The sequence below is a fragment of the Choloepus didactylus genome, chromosome 12 (assembly GCF_015220235.1).
Source record: "Choloepus didactylus isolate mChoDid1 chromosome 12, mChoDid1.pri, whole genome shotgun sequence".
Taxonomy (NCBI): domain Eukaryota; kingdom Metazoa; phylum Chordata; class Mammalia; order Pilosa; family Megalonychidae; genus Choloepus; species Choloepus didactylus.
In genome coordinates, this window is record NC_051318.1 from 46,847,852 (window position 1) to 46,869,842 (window position 21,991).

Consider the following 21,991-nt stretch of genomic DNA (forward strand, 5'->3'; position numbering starts at 1 on the left):
AGATAGCACAACGGTCCAGATACAACAACTAAATAGAGCTGTATAAATGATAAATAATCTATTTTTAAGGATACCAGAGAGCTGTGGAAGCAAAGAGGAGAAAAACTTTTGGCCTTAGATTCAGACCAGGCCCAAGGTTTAGAGTTCAGTTAGGGAAGGGAATCCTGGAAAAAACAAAACAAAACTGAAAATGAGCAACAAGACTGAGAAGCTGAATTCCAAGAGTTAAGAAATCTTCTGTGAATAAATGACTCCTGCCAGCTGTTTTCTTCACTGGGTCAATTCTAGGTGTGACCTAAAGATAGTTCTTGGCTTGAATAAGTGACTACTGAGAGAGGTAGACATCCAGGATGCTTTTGGAATTTTGAAATTACACAGAGAATTTGTCAAGTTGCCTAGTTGAGCATTGTTTTTGCAAACCTATCAGAGACCTGAAAGAGCAAAACAACCAACTAGCTTAATATCTAAGAAGATAGAGGGAGAGGGGAGATCTGAGCATTTGTTTACTTAGCATAAATGTGAGAAGACTCCGGTAAGAAGAATTCAGCTTAAGTGATGGGTGAAATGGTGAAGGCCATGTATTGGCTGATGGACCAAAAAAAGCTTTGATGGGTTACAATAGTTCACCATGAATATCTCATGTATACTTTTATGCACACACACCCTGTGCCAGTTTGTATATTTATGTCCCCGGAAAATGCCATATTCTTTCATGCATTATTGTTGGGGCAGACGTATTAGTGTGAATTGGGTTGGAACCTATTGGTTCAGTGTCCATGGAGATGTGCCCCACTCAACTGTAGGTGATAACTCTGATTGGATAATTTCATGGAGGCGTGGCCCCGCCCATTCAGTGTGGGCCTTGTTTAGTTTACTGGAGCTCTATATAAACTTAGACAAGAGGAGATTATAGCAAACGGGAGCTGAGACAGACATTTTGAAGATGGCTGTTGGAAGCTGATGCAGACATTTTGGAGAACACCATTTTGAAACGCAACCTAGGAGCAAGGAGACGCCAGCTATGTGCCTTCCCAGCTAACAGAAGTTTTCCGGATGCCAATGGCCTTTCTCCAGTGAAGGTACCCTTTGTTGATGGACACTTTATGGCCTTAAGACTGTAACTGTGTAACCAAATAAACCCTCTTTATAAAAGCCAATCCATTTCTGGTGTTTTGCATTCTGGCAGCATTAGCCAACGAGAACACACCCCCACACACCAATGTACCCTATCAGTATATAAATGATCGTAGGTCACCTTCACAGCTTTCTGTGAGGCATTTTAATTTTTACCCTCATTTCACATTGAAACTGAGGGAGATAAGTGAATTGTCTAGGCCATAAACTGCTAAGCCAAAAGATTCAAACCAGGTGTGATTACTCAAGTTTAACTACTTTTTTCTATAATACTAGTTACCATAGAAACAAGTGATTGCCAAAGGTCTGGGAATTATTGGAATCAAGGAAACTAACTTAAAACAGGTAACTATGGAGGCACACCAGGTTCCACTATCCCTAAACTAACCAATTTAGTTATGATTGACTTAACATCTATTTCATATTCTCTTAAGGTTATTGCAGTCTCACCCATGGCTCTTTGGAAATCTTGGAGGTAATCTGTATAACTTGAAATATCTTCATTTAAAAATGTTATGCACAAAAAGGGACTTAGCACGAAGAACAGAAGAGCGGCATTTCCTTTGTTCAGACTACAATTTACAACACAACTGGCTTTTGATGTTACATTAAGTAAATTACATTTCAAGCTCCAGAGTATGTGGGGGATGAAACCTGAGTAAACTTTTATACAGCAATCCCAATAAGTGCTTCTTTTGATAAATGGCTTGTCGATATTCTCAGATTCAGTCTAGTCATCCAAGAAAAAGTAGTTTCCAGTCTTTTTTTGTTCTACATCCTTAATTGAACTGAGTTTATTTATTCTTGGCCTATATTTCTTTGTATCTCTCTTGAATGTAATTTCAAGCTGTGACCAAAGTTTACTTATGCCAGCCAAAATGGTCTGAGGACTATTTGCAACAGTACTTTTAGATGGAATACCATCAAAAACAATGACCCAATCTGGTAGATAGGTGGCTATGATTAAGTCACATTCTACAACAGAGGTTGTCCTTTTAAAGTCACATTCCACAACAACAGCTGTCTTTTTCACATGGAGTATGACACAATTGACAACTCTAGCTCCTTCAATCTTTGCTCAAAATCCAGATATGCAGGTGGTTCATCAATTACACCGACATCAAGAGGTTTGTCCAAAATAAGAGCTAAAGCTACTTGCTGCAGTTCACCACCAGATAATGTCTGCACTTCTTGGTCTATGATGTTTTCAGTTTGCAGAGGCTTCATTATATCAGTCACAAATTGTTAATGAGTATAAGCATCTTATTTTTTCATATAATAACTGGTGAACCCTTCCAGTTGAATTGGGACTGGTTTTCCATGGCTTAAAACCGACATGTAGAACTGGTACTTCTCCTCCTTCATCAGGTTTAAGTCTTCCAGCAAACATTCTGATAACAGTCTTTCTACCAGTACCATTATCTGCCAGCATCACCATGATTCCAGAATCTGTAAACTCTCCAACTACCATTGCTAGTTCAAACTCTCTCATCTTTTTCTTCATTCCTGGATGTTCATACATACCCACCTTTTAAAGTTCTTCTTCATGTGCTGTCGCAGCCACTTTAAAAACTAGTGGTGCATCTCTGAATTTCAAGTTTCTTTTGGAACATAGTCATCCAAAAAGTGTTTATGCCTTCTCTTATACTAGAAGGCATTGTGACAACACCATAGGCATTTGGTACACCATATAAACAGCAGATGAAGTCAGAGAGCTAGTTTAATACACTTAAATCATGCACCACCACAATGATATATCTATCTGGATTTATTGGTGATTATATAGTAATAGCAGTCTTTTATGCTGCTTGATGTCTAGATAATTAGAAGTTTCATCAAACAAGAATGTATCAACTTTGTGTATGCAAACAACAACACAAGCAATTCTCTGCAACTCTCTTCCTGAAAGATCTTCAACATTTCGTTCTTTAAGATGGGTTCAATCAAGCTGTTGACATACAATTGCTTCCATCTTTGTTTCATCCTTTCTGTCTAAAATAGACCCTACAGTCCCCTTTACAGCTTTGAGAATGTGGTCCGCATACTGAGGTTTGATCATGGCTTTTAAGTCATCTTGAATCTTGTAAAGTAATTTGGCAATTTAGATCCAAGGAAGTAAGCCAAAATTTCTTACCATTCAAGTGGATCACCATGATTTCCAAGATTTGGCTTTTGCTTACCTGCTAAATTTTTTAAAGCAATTGACTTTCCAGTACCACTAATTCCAACTAATCCCCAAATTCATCTGGACAAGGGAGAGGCAACCTGTGAAGTTTGAAGGCATTGGCACAATATTGATGTGTTGTTTCTCTCTCCAAGTTGCTTGGTAAACTGACAATTGATGAAACACCAGAGGGGCATTTCCTAATGCAAATACTGCAACCAATACAAAGAGTTTCAGAAACCCATGTTATTTTGCTCTGGGGTGTATTCTGTATGCATAGTTTTCCCACTGGAACCACAGGCCAACTCTTTTTACACTCCTGCCAACATTTCTTCGGTTTATATTTGTCATGGTTGATAGTAGCAATTCTCATTATTTGTCCACCATAATTTTAGAAAAGTAAGAATATCCAGGCCTTCTGGAAAAAAAATAGTCCCTTTCTCAAGGGGCGCTCAGAGGCCAAATCAGCTCTAGCCTTAACTCCTCAGCCACACAAGGTGTTCCAACAGCCACCAGCCAAAATGGTGCTACCCAACTATTGCCTCACTCTAGCCTTAGGGATGTAATGAGTATACGCAAGAGCCTGATTATACTTTGTTTTAACTTTCCTTATTAAAGATGCTAGATATTTATTACCACTCTCTTTTTTTAATTTATGAATTATGATTGAATCTATAATGGATGTACTCAGGAATATACACATCATCAGGCTAAAATTTCAAATATTGTAGGTTAGCTAAAATCTTATTCAAACATCTGTCCCAATCCCAGCTTCTTCCACAGAAATAGTTATTGTGAGAGTTGTTTATGTCTCCTTCTAGATATAGTAACAACATATTATTTTGTGGTTTGTTTATTTTTAATTTTTGAAATAAACTTTTGAATTTGCAAGAATTTAAAAACTTTCCCCTTGGTTCCCCTTTTTAGTTAAACACTCTTTCTCCCAACCTCTGGCAACCACAAATCTGTTTTCTGCCCCTACTGCTTTGCCATTTCCAAAAAGTAATGGATGGAATCAGACAATTTGTAGCCTTTTGAATCTGGTTTCTTTCATTCAGTAAAATATACTTAAGATTCATTCATGTTGTTGTATGAATCAATAGTTCCTTTATATCACTGAATAGTGTTCCATTGTATGACTGTACCACAGTTTATTTCTTGCTGGCTTCCAACATTTGCAATTGTGAATAAAGCTGCTATAAACATTCATGCACAGGTTTTTGAGTGGACATAGTTTTCAATTCACTTGGGTAAATACCTAGATTGTGATTGCTGGGTCCTATGGAGGTCTCTATTTAACTTTATGTGAAACTGTGAAACAGTTTTCCAAAGTAGCTATAAACCATTTTGCATTTGTAGTGATAGCTGAATAGTTCAGAAAATACTTAATATAGTCCTTTAGCTGGAAAATACTGAGTTTAGTTTTTGGTATTTAGAAATGCTTATTATAATCAAATTACTCAAGCAGCTTTGATTCACTTTAAACCTGAAGGCCCTTACTAGCATAGTTTGTTGTGACCTAAACTCAAAAGCTATACTCTGCTCCTGGCTACATTAATGAGATCTTTACCCAGCTCTGCTTATAGGGATCAGATATCACCCAAAACAGGGGGGAAACCCATATGGACTATGTCAGTACCTTCTTCCCTTTGGAAGACAAGATCAAAGTCCTGAATGGTCAACAAAGAGAGAAGGGCCTACCAGATGACAGGATACGCTGACCAAGCAAAATGAAGCAGGTGACCACTACTCAATTTTAATGAATCCTGAGACTTTTACTTAGTTTTTCTTTTTCTTTTCGTGGTTTTGTTTCTGGTCAATTATTTTGTAAAATTAGTGGCCATTATTTCTTCAAATACTTCTTCTATTCCTCTCTCTCTCTCTTTTTCTTATCAATTCCAATTACATATGTTAAACCATATTTTCCCAAGGTTTATGCATGTCCTATTCTTTGTTATTTCCAGTTGCTTTTCTCTTTGTGTTCAGTATGGGTAGTTTATATTTACCTGTCTTCAAACTCGTTGATACTTTCCTTGATTGTGCTGAGTCTACTAACGAGACTGTCAAATATATCCTCATCTATCTTATTGTTTTTCATTTTCAGCATTTCCATTGATTCTTCTTTATAGTTGACATCTTCTTAATGAAATTTCTCATCAATAATTGCATATTGACCACACTTCTCACTTGAGTCTTTAACATTTTCATCACATTATTTAAAATCATTTGTCAGATAATTCTGATATATTTGTCATATCTTAGTCTTGTTTTGTTGATTGCTTTATCTTTTGATGATGTGTTTATTTATGCCTTTTTGTAAGCCTTTTAATTTTCTTTTAAAAGTCAGGCATCTTACGTAGAAGAGTAGAGAATGAGATAAATAGCTTTTATGACTGGCCTTTATTGAGGAGGTTTGATTTAATTTGTTTGGGAATTGAGGTGGGGTTGAGGTTGTTTTTGCTGAGGTTATGTTTAGTACACCACTGGCTTCAAATTCCTATGGTGGTAGTAACATTGTATATGGCGGGGGTTGGAGGGCCAGAGCAATGTTCCTTCAACCCTGAGCTTATGTCTTTCCTTTCTGCTATGCCTCAGAGTAGATGACTTTGCACTTTCTTCATCATGTCTATTATACTCTCAGCTGTAGTTTTATGTTACTTGTTATTCAAAGCTTTTTGACTTGGTGGTTGGCATCTGCTTGGGGAAGGAGAGTTATTTTCTGATGTTTAGGTTAATTCACAATCTTAGATACCATGTTCTTGTGTCTCAGGTATGTGGTGTTTTTAATTCTTCTGGCCCTCTCCTAGCTGTAGTTGAGGACTCAATATGTGTCTCTACCAGTCAGTCATGGATAGGTTCTTCTTTTTTTCCCTTTACCCCTTTCTCCCAGTTGCAATGCATTTTCATTAGTGCCTTAAGGGTAGCAGTGCTTGTTGCCCCTCCCCCCACAGATTAAGGCTTTTGATTCATAGTGAAGATATGGCAGAAAGAGCTAGGTCAAGTTTCTTTGTCCTCTCACATGGCTGCTGATCCTTTCCTGGAGGTTTGTATCACAATAAATACTTTTTTATACCTCTTTTTGATCTTTTCTGTTAGCATGCAGATCACCTAGTTTCTAAAGAAAGGGTCTGCAAGAGTCTGCAAACTGCAAATAACTACGTCTCAGAGAGGCTTTGCATTGCCCCATCAGCTGGTTCATGGTCTTTTCTGTTTCACCCACTATTTAAACTAAACTCTTCTTACCCTTGTCCTCTTAGTTTTATGCTAGTCAAGCAAACACTTAGTCTCCTCTCTCCCTGTATGGAGCCTGTCTCTCCTTAGATTTTGGGTGAGTTGGTTGTTTTGTTATTTTAACTCTGATAAGTTTGAAAAAAAGTTGTTAATTTTAAGTATGCCTGGCTATTTTTTGTTGAAACAGTGGAAAGAGATGCCTTCTTGCACTTTACCACCCCATAGTGGAAGCCTATCTCAGTATCCTTTTAATGTCTGTGGGGTCTATAGTGATATCTCCTTTTTATTCATTTATTGATAATTTGTGCTTTCCCTCTTTTTCTTAATTAGGAGATTAGGGGTTTATTTATTTATTTATTTTTTGTCTATTTTTGCCTAGCTCTTATTTCATTTCATGTTTATTTTCATCTTTATTTTTTCCTTTCTTTTCCTTACTTTGGGTTTAATATATTTCTTAGGGTAGAAATTTAGATAATTTAGATTTTTCCTCTTTTCTAATTTAAAATTATAAATTTTCCTTCTTGTACTAGTTTAGCTGCATCTTACACATTTTTGTAACTTGTATTTTTATTATTTGGTTTAAGTTCTGTCTAAATTCCCTTATTGTTTTTAGCTATGAGTTATTTAGACATCTGTTGAACTTCCACATACGCAGTACTTTGTTTTGACATAGCTTGTGATTAATTTAAAATTAATCCCATTGTGTTAAGGGAACATGCTCTGCAAGCTTTTTAATTTTTGAACTATTTTGAGAATTGTGTTATTATTGTCCAGTTGGGGTACATATTACCCCTGAAAGCAATTTGCTTCCCTCTATTGTTGTGCTTGTGTTCTATAATTGCCATTACATAGAATTTGGTTATGATGTTGTTGAGATGTTCTATATTGTTACTGATATTTGTCTAGTTGCTGTACCAATTATGATAATGGATATTCTATTTCTTCCTTTAGGTCTGTCAATGTGTGATTTTACATTTAAAAGCACTTTATAAGGGGGATAAAAATTTATAATTTTTCCTTTTTCTTAAAAAAATTGACTCATTTATTATTGTGAAATGTCTCTGTTAAGGTCTGGAATAGGCCTTGCCTTGAAGCATATTTTGTTTGATACTAATAGAGTCATACCAAGTTATTTATGCTTACTGTTTTAATGGTACATTGTTTTGCATCCTTTTACTCTGAAATATTACATTCTTTTCCCTATTATTCTTTGTTCTGTAATTTTCATATAAATGTGTGTGTGTGTCAGTCTATATATACATATATATTTCACACAAATACAGTCACCTAACATGGTTATTATTTTTATTTTAAAATCTAAATTTTCTATCAATAAATGTCTAATAACAAATATATATAGTATTTTTATTTACAGATAAATTTAATGTTTATGATGTTCTTCATTTATTTTTGTAAACTTGAGCATCCTTGTTGCTTTATTTCTCTTCAATGTCAAAAACTTTATTTAGCTTTTTAAAAAATTTTGGTGCAGAACTGAAGACAATAAATTATTACAGCTTTCATATACATGAAAATGTCCTTATTTTATCTTAATTTTGAAAAGATTATTAATGTGTGTAGAATTATTGGTTGAGGGATCTTAGCATTTTCAAGAACTTTAAAGATATTATTCCAATATCACTTGGCCTCCATTGTTGATGATGTCACCATAATGTCTATTTATGACATTTTTCTCCCTTCTGCTACCCTGATAAAAGATTTTTTCATCCAAATTTGGTTTTCAGCACTTTGAATATGATGTGCTAAGAAGAATATGTATGCATTTGTGTGTGTGTGTTTGCATGAATATCTGTATTTCTGTGATGCACTTATCCTGCTCTGCCTTTGCTAATCCTCCTTGATCAGTAACATGATGTTTTATCCCAAATTTGTAAAATGTTTGATCAAAATATCTTCACATATACTGTTTCTTTCCCACTTTCTTTGTCTTTGTTTCTGAGATTCTAATTTAATATGTTAGACCACGTATATATTTTATATATAAAATACATAATTCGATATATATATGTTTTCTACAGTGCTCAGTCCTTTTTTTTCAAACCTCCCTCTCATCCTTGCTCTGTCTTCAGATTATATAATCTATTGAGAAGTCTTCTAATTCACTGACCATTTCTTTTCCAATTGCCAATCTGGTATTAACCTTATCCAGGGAATTTTTCATTTCAGATATTGTGATTTTCAGTTCTAGAATTATAATTTTTAATATAGTTTCTCTATCTCCATTGAGATTCCAAGTATTTTTATTCCCAATAATACTTTCCATTAACACTTTGAAAATAATGAAATAGACCCAACCTTAGTCAGTTGGCCATACCTTAACTAAAAATAGCATCTTTAAAAGTTCTATTTAAAATGGGTTTACACCTATATGAATAGATTAAGATTAAGAACATTTTTTTTTCTGGGGTATGTAATTTAACCTACCATAAATGGTTTTTAATATAGTTCCTCTAAATTTGCCCCTCTAAATCAAATTTCAAATTCTGAGATAAATGCTCAACTCCTTGATACTTCCTGATGCTGCTTTCCACTGGGTTCCTTGCAGTTGAACCTGTATTGTACAATTTAGGAAACAACCAAGGAACTGAGGAATATTAGAATGTTTTGGAAATCTCTTCATTGTAAGATTTCCATTCTAATTTCCAAGGTGTGGATCAGCTGGGATTCCAAATCTTCACTCCTCAAGGCAATAAGTTTGTGGCTTGCTGCCTCCCCTCAGCTGTCCCATGCTTCAGGGACTCCAAGGAGTGCAGTGTGATACTTTTCTTTCAAGATCCAAGTCATTTATAGTAAGAAACTACATCCAGTGCCTTCAATTAGTTTTTTTGTGTATTTAATTGATTTTTATAAGATTTGCATCTGTGGGTAGGTTAGTTCAGAGTAAAATATTTTTCCCTTATAATACCTGAGACCTCATTTGATACTTTGGCAAATAAAACTCAAGAATAAATTTTCTGAGGGAGCTTCTTGAATGCCTATGCTTTCTAATAAAATGAGATAATTGATGCTGGAGCTGCCCTTTCCATTTTCTTTTTGCCTAGATTTTAGACAACATTCCTGGAACAGGGGTGATCATTTTCTGTCCACAGAGCTACAGGCATGAGTTTAAAAAGCTAATGTGCTAAAGTTGGCAGGGAAGAGTGACAAAAGTAGTAGAGGTTTTTGAGATCTTTTTTTGACATTCCACATTAGCAATTGTATGATTAACATCAGATGTACTGTTAAATGATTAAAATATTCTAATATGTTTTGAGCCACAATTTGTTGCTTTTATATTACTTGTAGCCAAACCATTCTTTATGGACCCAACTATTCTCTGGTAGATTTTCACAAGATGTCAAGCCCTCTGAAGGATTATATAGAATGACTATGTTTATGGTTACACATTAAATGGTACATAATTTTCTCATATTTAAAAATTAATATTACTATTTATCTCTGCCTCAATTCCACTACCCCTATAATGTTATGCCTGGGTTGCTATCATGTTGTCAAGTTATGGTTTTGAAATCAGAAGCCAATTGCTCTTCTGAAGGTTCTTTTGAATATACATATTCAGTGTATATATAATATAATATATCTGTGTGTATATATATCCATATGCAACATTATCTTCCCCTTTGTCATGTGACATAACACATTCAGAGGTTCCTGGAATAAAGATATGGGCATTTTTGGAGTACCAGAACTCTGCCTCCCGTGATTGTTATGAATGAAGTCGTTGAATTAAATGTCATCAATTAGAATGATTCTTTTGGAGAAAATGACAGCTAGGGTGGGTAGAGCAGGAAATAATGTGGGCAAGACAAGATGGGTTAGAGTGATAAGTGTTGGGCTTTCCAAACTTCTTTACTACACCTTGTTATTTTATATGAAAAAAAAATGAAGGAATCAGTTGAATATTTCATGGCAGAGCATATTCATTGATTTCAATATAAATAGAATGCTAGCCTGAGAAGCTTTAAAAAGCAGTTAAACAAAAGGACATGATGCTCCCATATATAAAACTATTCTTCCAATACAAGGCAATAACCCATTTTGTATTTATATTATATGACCCATTTTAAATTTATCTGATGTGTAAAACTCTTGCAAATATTTATAAAATGATTCCATAGAAAAAGTTCAAATGATTTTATATTTTTTATGTTGCGCACTTAATTCTAAGATGCTTCATGGAATTATAGACATTTGGAACTTAAAAAAAGGCTCTCTCTTTATATACTCATTAATCATTACTTATCTGTGTTAATTTCTGGTTCTACATAGAGCATAATTTTAAATATCAAGACTTAGAATTCTGGGATGTAACTGCATGTGTTTATATTTTTGTGCTATGTGCTTTAATGGCATCATTTAAACTCTAATTATGCATGAAACTATATTGGATTTCTTGCTAAATGCAAAAGAAGAAATGTTTGTATGATTCATTCTTTCTTTAGTAAATATTTCTGAGACTGTACTGCTGTTACATTTCATCAACTAAATCTTATGAGAAATGAAATGTATGGGAGGAAAACACTAATTAGTGAGATTTTCTTTCCCAAATACACATGTGAAACTCCCGTTAATGTCAGTCACAAGGAGATGTCTTTCTGCCAAATACCCCTAGGTAAGAATGCATAAATTCCATCGCCTTTCCAGTTATAAACACAGCACTTATTTTTTCTTCAAATTGGTAACAAGCCGAACTACATTTTGGGTCTGAAGGTTTGGATCTATTAAAAAAAAAAAAACAATTAGTTAAGCTGTTTAGGTGATATTTATATTATAAAATGTGGTTTTTACAAATGATATTTTTGAAATGATTTGCTTTAAATCAATTTTTATGTTCACCAAAATGTGTCATCCTTTTAGCTGGATTTTCCATTGAATTTTAGCCAAGATTGGCCATTAGTGTCACATAAATGTAGCTTATTTGTTTCTTTATGTGTTATACTTCAACGATTATGTCAAAACTGAGTAGTATGATAGAAACTACACAAGTGTTCTCAGTGATCTATAAACACTGCAGTGCACTAATTTAATATCTAATTTACTAAAATTTAGGGATCTCACCAAGCTGTGGTAAAATGTAAAATCATTCTCAGTACTATAAAATATAACATTTTACATTATTATTTTTGCCCTCAGAACAAAAACAAAAAAGGGAAGAAAAATAACCATATGTTCTACTAAAAACAAGCAATAACTCTGCTTAGCAATGAATCTTTAAAATATATGTAAAAAAGAAAAACTTTAACTTATATCAACAGAAAACTAATTGCTCATAGGAACAGACAGGAAAAATTACTTCCATATAAAAAATATAGACTATTCTCTGTATTGCACAGTGACTCCTACATATTACATGCTTAAAAATAACATGGTATATGCTTTACCATGATATTATTTCTGGCTTATCTTGATGATGTTGACAGTGTCTTCAAATTTACCTGGAAGATAGACTGAATCACTATTAAAGGAGCTGGGGTTTAGAGTCTAACTTTTGGAGTTAATGTTTCTCACTAAATATGTTCCAAGTGTAAGCAATGTTACTTTTTTACCTGATTTTAGTAAGTCAGTGGGTTAACCAACTTAGTACTTAAAGGTGTGTGCAAATAGTTATCCCAATCCTCCCTAACTCACAAACATGTGCTTAACAAATTGGGCATCTTTACAGTTGATTTTCCAAAAAAAGGATGAAGTTGAATAAGTGACTCAATGGACTTTTTGGTTTCAACTTCAATGTGTACAGAACTTGGAACCTGTCACTATGTGTTTACAGAAATAAACCAGACAGACAAAAAAAAGTCATTAACTTCTCTTGGACCCAACAGAAAATTGAGTTTGCAGGGCCAACCATCACCCTGAACTCTGGAGAGACAGGCAAACCCAGTCACAGCCAAGAACTGCTTCTCTGCAGTAGAAGATCCTGGGACTGTAAACTGGTAGGAATGTTTACATGGCAATTTTCACAGTATCTTGGAGGCTGCATGTGGTCTACCTTGAGAGTAAGAAATTACTGGGGATTTCCATCTTAGATGGTACCTCACACTCTTATGGATTTTGCCTCCAGGAATTCCATCAAAATTTCATGGTTAAGAGCCAAGAAGGATCCCCTTATGACTCTGGCAGAGGGAGGGGAGGAATAAGCCTTGTGAAATGGGTGCAAAACCTACTCCATACAAGGAGGAAAGATTTAACCAGAACCTTTGTCTCATAGCCATGGGGAAGTGCATTTTTTTTCATTTCAGTCCCCTCTCACATTCCTGTCACATCTAAGTGGTGGAGGGCAATACACAAGAAGAAAACTGTGTGAATATCACAGACCATAGACACAGGTCCAGTAAGGGACTGAGATTTAATTTGAAGATTATAGGACACTCCCCCTGCCACACACCATACCAGTACATCAGCAGGGCACCACATAATAACTGTGTGTTGCAGCTAAAAGAGCTGCAAGAAAGAGGCCTTCTCAGAGGAAGAGTACTTAGGGAACCCAAAGTCAGAAAGGGAGACAAATATAAGAACACTATAAGAATTTGAAACCATTGGCAACTATGGTTTTATCATGCATTATACAGAGATCAAGTCACAAAATATTACTATAAATCCTCACATTAGGGACTCTTCACCTCAATTCCTGTTTTCCAAAATAACATGTCTGGGTTTCAGTAAAACTAAACAAAACAAACCAAAAATACAAGGCACCAAAAGGAAAAAAAAAAAAAAAAAAAAAAAAGAGAGAGAGAGAGAGAGCCTGAAGAGACAAATCAAACCTCAGAAACAGATTAAGATAGGACAGGTTTTGTAGTTACCAGGCAGGAAATTTAAAATAACTGATTAGTATATTAAAGATGCTAATGGAAAAAAGTAGACAACATACAAGAACAGATAGGCAATGTAAGCAGAGATAAAAATTCTAACAAAGAATCAAAAGGAAATGCTAGAAATCAAAATCCTGTGGCAGAAATGAAGGATGCTTTTAGTGGGCCCATGATACACTTCAAATGGTTGAGGAGAGAAACAGGGAGCTTAAAGATAAATGAATAGAAACTTACAGGCTGAAATGCAAGAGAAAAAAGAATGAAATAAATAAACAGTACACAATATCCAAGAACCATGGGGCAATTTCAAAAGATGTAAGACATGCATAAATTTAATGCCAGAAGGAGATGAATGAGAATATGGAGTAGAAATATTTAAATTAATAATGACTGAAATCTTTCCAAAATTAATGATAGACATGAAATCACAGATCCAAGAAGATCAGAGGACATCAAAGAGAATAAATAAAAAAAAAGACAAAACAAAAAACAATCCTACTTCAAGACAAATAATATTCAAGCTAAAGAAACAGAGAGAATCTTGAAGGACGCCAAGGATAGGAGGCAAGAATGGCATACCTTACCTATAAAGGGAAAAGAGTAAGAATAAAAGCAGACTTCTTCTCATAAATTATCATGCAAGAAAAGACGGAGTAAATATTTACAGTGCAGAAAGAAAAATCCCATCAACATAGAAGTCTGTGTGTACTATGAAACTATCCTTCCACAGTGAAGAAGTTAAATACATGAAAAGATACTCAACATCATTAGCCATCTGGCAAATGCAAATCTAAACAAGTGAGCTATCACTGTACACCCACCAGGTTGACTATAACAAAAAAGACAGTTAATAGCAAATGGTGGTGAAGATATGAGAAATTGGAACCTTTCTCCATTGCTGATGGAATGTAAAATGTTGCAACCACTTTTGGAAAACTATTTAAACAATTCTTCAAAAATTTAAACAGTCACCATATGACCCAACAATTCCATTCCTACATTTATACACAAGAGAATTGAAAACAGATGCCCACACACAAGTTTTTACATCAATGTTAATATAGGCATTATTCATATAAGTAAAAAAGTGGAAACAACCCAAAGGACCATCAACTGATGAATGGATAAACAAAATGCTATATATCAATTCAATGGAAAATTATTAAGGAATAAAATGAAATGGAAGACTTACACATGCCACAATGTGGTTGAACCTTGAAAACATTATGCCAACTGAAAGCAACCATTCAACAAGGTCACATATAATATCATTCATTTTATGTCAAATGTCTAGACTCAGAAATCAGATTGGGGGGTGCCTAATATCTAGATGGAGGCTAGAGGGAAGGGACTGCTAATAAGTACTGATTTTCTTTGGAGGTGAATTGTTCCCAAATTGACTGTGGTGATAGTTGCACAGTTCTGGAAATATACTAAAAATCACTGAATTATGCACTTTAAATGGGTAAGTTGTATAACGTGAAATATATCTCAATAAAGCTGCTATTTTTCAAAAAGTTAAGGAGAAATAAAGACTCTAAGACAAATAAAAGCTGAGCAAATTCATTGCCAGCAGACCTGCCTTCAAGAAATATTACAATATTTTCTTCAAACAGGAGGAAAATGACATAATTCAGAAACTTTAAGTTACATAAATAAAAGGAAGAGCATTGGGAAAAAGATAAATGAAGGTAAAATAAAATCTATTTTTCTTATTCTTAATTGGTTTAAAATATAACTGCTTAAAATAATAATAGTAACACTGTACTGGGAGACTATAGCATGTGGATAAGTGAAATAACAGCAATTTAATGAGAGATGAAAGGCAGGAATACATAATTCTTGGTATAAGCTATCTGCACTACATATGCAGTGGAAAAGTGGACTTAGTTAAAATTGGGTATTGCAAAACTCAGGGAAACCACCAATTTTTTTAAAAGAGATAATTGATGTACTAAGAGAGGATATAAAATGTAATCATATAAAATGTTCAATAAAAACCAAAGAAGGCAGAAAGTGACTCCTCTGGCAATTAATGGAAAGCAGTTACAAACATGGTAGACATTAATCTAAGTATTTCAATGATTGCTTTGAATATGAATGTCTAAATATAGAAATTAAAAGACAGAGACTGCATGAATGTTTTTTATAAAAAAACATGGCCCAACTTCATGTTGTCTACAAGAAAATACAAGAAAACCTCTTTAAATATAAACTTACAGACAGGTTAGAAGTGAAGTGATGGATAAATAATTACACCTAGCACCCAGAACTCAGTTTCTAATGTCATTCTCCAATAAAAGGAACAAGGATTCCTTGGAGAAATAGCTAATTCTAGGACTGGGGCAGGAAATACAGAAGGTGAGCCTAGGGCATCTCAGAATTGCTATACAGTAAAGAAATTCTAAAATAAATAAATAAATAAACAAATAAATAAATAATAAAAAAGAAAAGCATGCATTCATCCACACAATGATAAAGGGATGTCAAAAGAATACAGGAGCCAACTGAAAGGTAACCAATGGCCAAATCTGGAAATATTTGAGCAATAAAGCAAATATTGGATTATAGTACTAAGCATAAAAATAAATACCACTGAATCCATACTGATATATATCTATATGACTAAATAAATAATTAAATGGATAGAATCTACAAATATCCCATACAGGCAAACTCTAAATAATTTATGTAGATACTCCATCCTTAAGGTGTGCCACATAACTCCCCACTTCTTAAGTTCAGTTTGGAAAGGAAAGAAAAAAGAAGAGAGTAACTACAGTGGAGAAACCTGACAAACTGCTTCAAGCCATGTGATCAAGGTGAACATCAACAGTGATGTCATATTGATGCTATGTATACTTGTTATGGTGTCATGAAATATGGCACTTCACCTCTGCCTTCCTTCCCCAAACATATCAACATAGTCTAATCATCAGACAAATCCCAATTGAGAGACATTCTACAAAATACCTGACTAGTGATCCTCCAAACTCTCAAAGTCATAGATGGCAGGAAAGTCTGAGAAACCATGGCAGCCAAGAGGAGCCTATGGAGACATGAAGTTTAAATGTAATTTGGGCTGGGAAGATGGTGGCATAGAAAGAAGTGGAAGATTTCGTCTCCCCCAGAACAATTCATAAATGAACAAAAAAACAGTAAATAACTTGGAATAACAGCGGGGAGACAAATGTGACTGTACACTCAACATCCACCAACGTGAATTGGGAGGGATGCCCGAGATCACAGCATAAAGTCTGTGAGCAAAACTGCGGACCCGCACTGAGAGCCGAGAACCTAGATCCGGGAGCCCCTCCCTCACAGAAGCCGTGCTGTGCACTCTCTTGGCCCAGCTCCAAGTGAGGTTTTAATATTAACTGCTCAATACAGACAGCGAATCCTCAATAAGCAGACAGAGGCTTTTGGTGACAACTGACCTTGGGAGAGTTGGGCAACATATCTGTCTCAGGATAGGGAGCCCAGAGGATTGGGTGCTCTCTGGCTGATGGGTGAACCTGGGAGTTTTTCTGTCCCTTGCTCTCTCTCTGTGGAGAAAACCTCAGCTGTTCTCAGCCCGCAAGGCATTGCAGTAAGACAGCCTCAGACATTCTGCATTCTGAAACGAGCTGAGAGCCCCATGGCACAGCCCAGCAGCCCAGGGCTTCCCTTGAGGGACAGCACACACTGATGACGTAGCACAGCATTCCCTCAGCTGATGGAGGATTGCGGCTGGGAGGGGAGACCTGCTTGGAGAACCCAGGGGCGCTATGCCAAGTCCGGGGGTTTGTGGGACAGTGAGAGAGAGGGTCTGGGGCTGAACTGAAATGAAGGCTTAGACTCTTGTGGTGGCCTTGAATCTCCTGGAATCTGGGAGATTTGAACAGTAGAACTGCCCTTCCTCCCTGGCCACCCATGCACACGTCCCACATTCAGGGTGGACGGCTCCAGCAACACACCCAAACTGAGTTCTCCAACTGAACCCACAAAAATCATTTCCCCACACACCGCAGGAAAAAAGGTTGAGAACTGACTTCAGGGATATAGGTGACTCACAGATGCCCTCTGCTGGTTAGTTAGAGAAAGTGTACGTCACCAAACTGTGTCTCTGAAAAATTAGATTGATATCCTTTTTTTTTGTTACAACTTGAAAGAACCCTATCAAGCAAAACAAATGCCAAGAGGACAAAAACAACAGAAAATTTTAATGCATATGATAAAACCAGATGATACGGAGAATCCAGCTCCAAACACAAAAATCAAGATTTCGGAAGAAACATTGTACCTCGCACAATTAATCAAAGAACTACAATCAAAGAATGAAAACATGGCAAAGGATTTAAAGGGCATCAAGAGGACCATGGCCCAGGATATAAGTGCCATAAATAAGACCCTAGAAGAGCATAAAGAAGACATTGCAAGAGTAAATAAAAAAAATAGAGGATCTTACGGAAATAAAAGAAACTGTTGGCCAAATTAAAAAGACTCTGGATATTCACAATACAAGACTAGAGGAAGCCAAACAACATCTTAGTGTCCTAGAAATCCACAGAACAGTAAATGAAAGAACAAAAGAAAGAATGGAGAAAAAAATAAAAAAAAATCAAAATGGATCTCAGGGATACGATAGATAAAATAAAACGTCCAAACTTACGACTCATTGGTGTCCCAGAAGGGGAAGAGAAAGGTAAAGGTCTAGAAAGAGTATTCAAAGAAATTGTTGGGGAAAACTTCCCCAACCTTTTACACAATATAAACACACAAAGCATAAATGCCCAGTGAACTCCAAATAGAATAAATCCAAATAAACCCACTCCAAGATATTCTGATCAGACTGACAAATACTGAAGAGAAGGAGCAAGTTCTGAAAGCAGCAAGAGAAAAGCAATTCACCACATACAAAGGAAACAACATAAGACTAAGTAGTGACTACTCAGCAGCCACTGTGGAGGCAAGAAGGCAGTGGCATGGCATATTTAAAATTCTGAGAGAGAAAAATTTCCAGCCAAGAATACTTTATCCAGCAAAACTCTCCTTCAAATTCGAGGGAGAGCTTAAATTTTTCACAGACAAACAAATGCTGAGAGACTTTGCCAATAAAAGACCTGCCCTACTTCAGTTTCTAAAGGAAGCCCTACCAACAGAGAAACAAAGAAAGGAGAAAGAGATACAGAGAATTTTAACAGACATATATAGTACCTTACATCCCAAATCACCAGGACACTCATTTTTCTCTAGTGATCACAGATGTTTCTCCAGAAGGGACCATAAGCTGGGACATAAAACAAGCCTCAAGAAATTAAAAAAAAAAAAAAAATGAATATACTGAAAGCACATTCTCCAAACACAATGGAATACAAATAGAAGTCAATAATTTTTGAACTGTAACTCCACTATTTACTTCCTACATGATAAAAAATACACAAACTCTAAGGACAAATCAGTGGTTTTGAACTCAATGTAAAATAGGTAATTTTAGACAACTATATAAAGGTGTGGGAATGAAGGAGTATAGGAACATAGTTTATGTGCCCTATTGAAGTGAAGGTGGTATCAAAGAAAAACAAGATTGATAGGGATTTAAGAGGTTAATTTTAAGCCCCACAGTAAACACAAAGAAATTATCAGAGAATATAACCATAGAGATGAAAAGTAGAGTTTGGGTTAAGAGAAATGGGGGAAGGGGCAATGGTGAGTTAAGAAAGGAGTGTAGGGTTGCTGTTTGAGGTGAAGGGAAATTTATAGTAATGGATGGTGGGAAAGAGCATAACATCATTCTAAATGTGATTAATCCCACTAATGGAAGGCTAGGGAGGGGGTGGAATGGGAAGATTTAGGCTGTATATATGCTTCCACAATTGAAAAAAGAAAAAAAAAAAAGTCTAACTAGATGACAATTGAATGCTAAGGATGAACTTGGATGAGATTGGAGGGTGGAGGACAGGTGGCTCAAAGGGAAACAGTTGAGACATAAGGAAAAGAAAATATAGAATGTAAGCATTGTATCATTGTTGAATCTCGTATACTTCTTAGCTGCGTTTAATGGAATTACATAAAAGAATGTTCTTGTTCATGGGAAGTATATACATGAATTATAGTGTATGTTCAAGGATGTGTGCAGCTAACTCTCATATGTTCAGAAGACAGAGCAATAGATGATGGATGATAGATAGGGAAGGAGGGAAAGAAATAGGAATGTGACAGCATGTTAAAGCTGGTGGATTGAGCTATCGGGGGAGGGGGGTCAGGGTATGATGGAATTCTGTGTATGGACCTAGTATTGTTTTTGCAACTATTCATGTAACTTTGAATTTATTTAAAAAAAAAAGTAAATGAACAATGAGGAGAGGAGGGGAATGGGATGTTCAGGATGTTCTTTTTTATTTTTTTATTTTATTTTATGGAGTAATGAAAATGTTCAAAGTTTGTGGTGATAAAAGCACAGCTATATGACAATACTGTGAACAACTGATTGCACCCTTTATATGACTGTGTTATTTGGTTATATCTCAATAAAATTTCATTCTAAAAAAAATAATAAAGTGAATTGAGAAAAAAAATTAAAAAAAAATAAATAAATGTAATTTGGCATCCTGGATAGGATCCTGGAAAGAGAAAAAGAAAATTTAGGAAAAAACTGAAAAAATATGAATGAAGTATGGACTTTACTTAATAATAATAATGTATCAATATTAGATCATTAATTGTCAGAAATGTACCATTTTAATATAAGATGTTAATAACAGGTGGCACTGGATGTGGGGTACATGTAAACTCTCTACAATGTATTCATAATGATTCTGTATATCTAAAACTGTTGTAAAATAATTTTAAAAAATGACAAAAAACAAAAACTGATTGGAGAAGGTAAAGAAGTACAAATTGAAACCAACCATCCAGTCTTTGCAACCTCACCCTTCTCCAGGAAGAACTGAGGCCTACCATAGCAGTGTGGGTGGATAAGATTTTTGAGGAAGGCATTACCCAAGCATTCAAAGGCAGCTGGAGTGAGCAACTTTGGCATAATCAAAATATAGTTGCACAACGAACCTTTATATGGATTAACACAATAACAAGTAGTAATGAAAATATCTATACATACAAACATACAAATTGATGGAGATTCTGAGTCTCCTATAAAATTGAGGACTCTTAAATGCAGAGTGGTGTGATCAGAATCAGAAAAAATTCAAATGTAATAAAACATTTCTTTTTAAGAGGTTCACCTGTTAACCATAATGTGTAAAGATGATAATAAACCATGTATTAAATTTATAAGAAAAATAACTAGGAAGGGTACTTAATAAATATCAGTTGAATAAATAAGTAGCCTGAATTATGACTCTAGTTTGACAGTACTATCCACAAACTATTAGGCAAGCTCTAATTTAAAGTATTTATATTGGAAAGCTTATGTTTTAAATTACTTTCTCGAATTTAGCAGATTTGTCACATGATAGGCAAGACTAAGAACCAGTAGAACAATTAGGTTTTTTGCACTCAAGGAAGGGTGATGGCATGATCAACTGTATTTAAATTGGGAAAGGGGAAGATAGGAGAGAAGAAAATAATGGGCAGCATTTGTTAACTTACTGCCTGTGCAGAGTAGATCAAGAGACAGTGACATTAAGGCATTGATTTTTGTCCTTAACTGTTTCCTGCCAGACGTTCTATCTAGAAAGCAATGCTGGTGGATCATAACTCAGATATTTAAATTATGGTATGCTTTGGACTTAATGAGATTAGTCCAGAGGGAAATTCAGGGGATCTTTATGTTGTGACAAAGCGTTCATTAGACATGGTAATGGCTGATTTTAAAGATCATTTGTTTTCTGTGAAAAGGAAAAAATATATACAATGTGTTTAAGTGGTTGTGCTGATGTTCCATTTTGACTATAATTACTAAACAATTGTGAAAAGAAATTGGTCATTTGCAAACTGTAATGACAACTCTTAATCCAGTAATAACTGCAAATGTACTCCATTACATGTGTAATTGGCAGTAATCTTTATCCAAGCACTGGTCTAGAAAGGCAACAGTTGAAGGACAAAGTTCGCATTTCCTAGATATATAATGTTCTGTGAAATAAATAGCAGGATAACTCTAGTTATTGATCTTTATATTATTTCATAACATTAATATGTATTTATTTTTAAGGTTCACATATGGCTTAAACAATCTGAAAAAATTGCAGAGTTGGTTTAATCAAATTCTTGTCATTTATGTTGAACTTAAGGATATGAATTGCTTTGTGCCTCAGTTTAGTTCAACAATTTTGTATTGCATTGTTGTTTCTTTAAGTCAGTGCAATGTTATGAAGACTTCATGAATATTAAACTCATCACCCACCAAAATACAGGCTGTTACATGTCAGTATTATGACTGACTTCATGGGCACTTAAGAAAATTTCTACAGTGATGAGACATTACTCTGAGGGATAGGAAAATCAGTGAAGAATATTTCTGATGGCCACCATTTAATTGTGATTAGACAGTTCTCTCCCTTTCACTAAACCTTAACAAATCAAATAGGCATAGCAGATCATAGGCCCGACAATATTGGTAAAAACAATTTTTGGTTGCCTATATGTTCACAGGTGCTTAAAGGCACATATTTATACCTTATTTTCTGTT

At 35.1% G+C, this 21,991-nt stretch overlaps 1 pseudogene; it reads right to left on the minus strand.

The window, feature by feature from the left end:
- Positions 1-1,864: 1,864 nt before the first annotated feature.
- LOC119506827 lies at positions 1,865-3,686 on the minus strand (annotated as a pseudogene).
- Between the last annotated feature and the right edge of the window lie 18,305 nt (positions 3,687-21,991).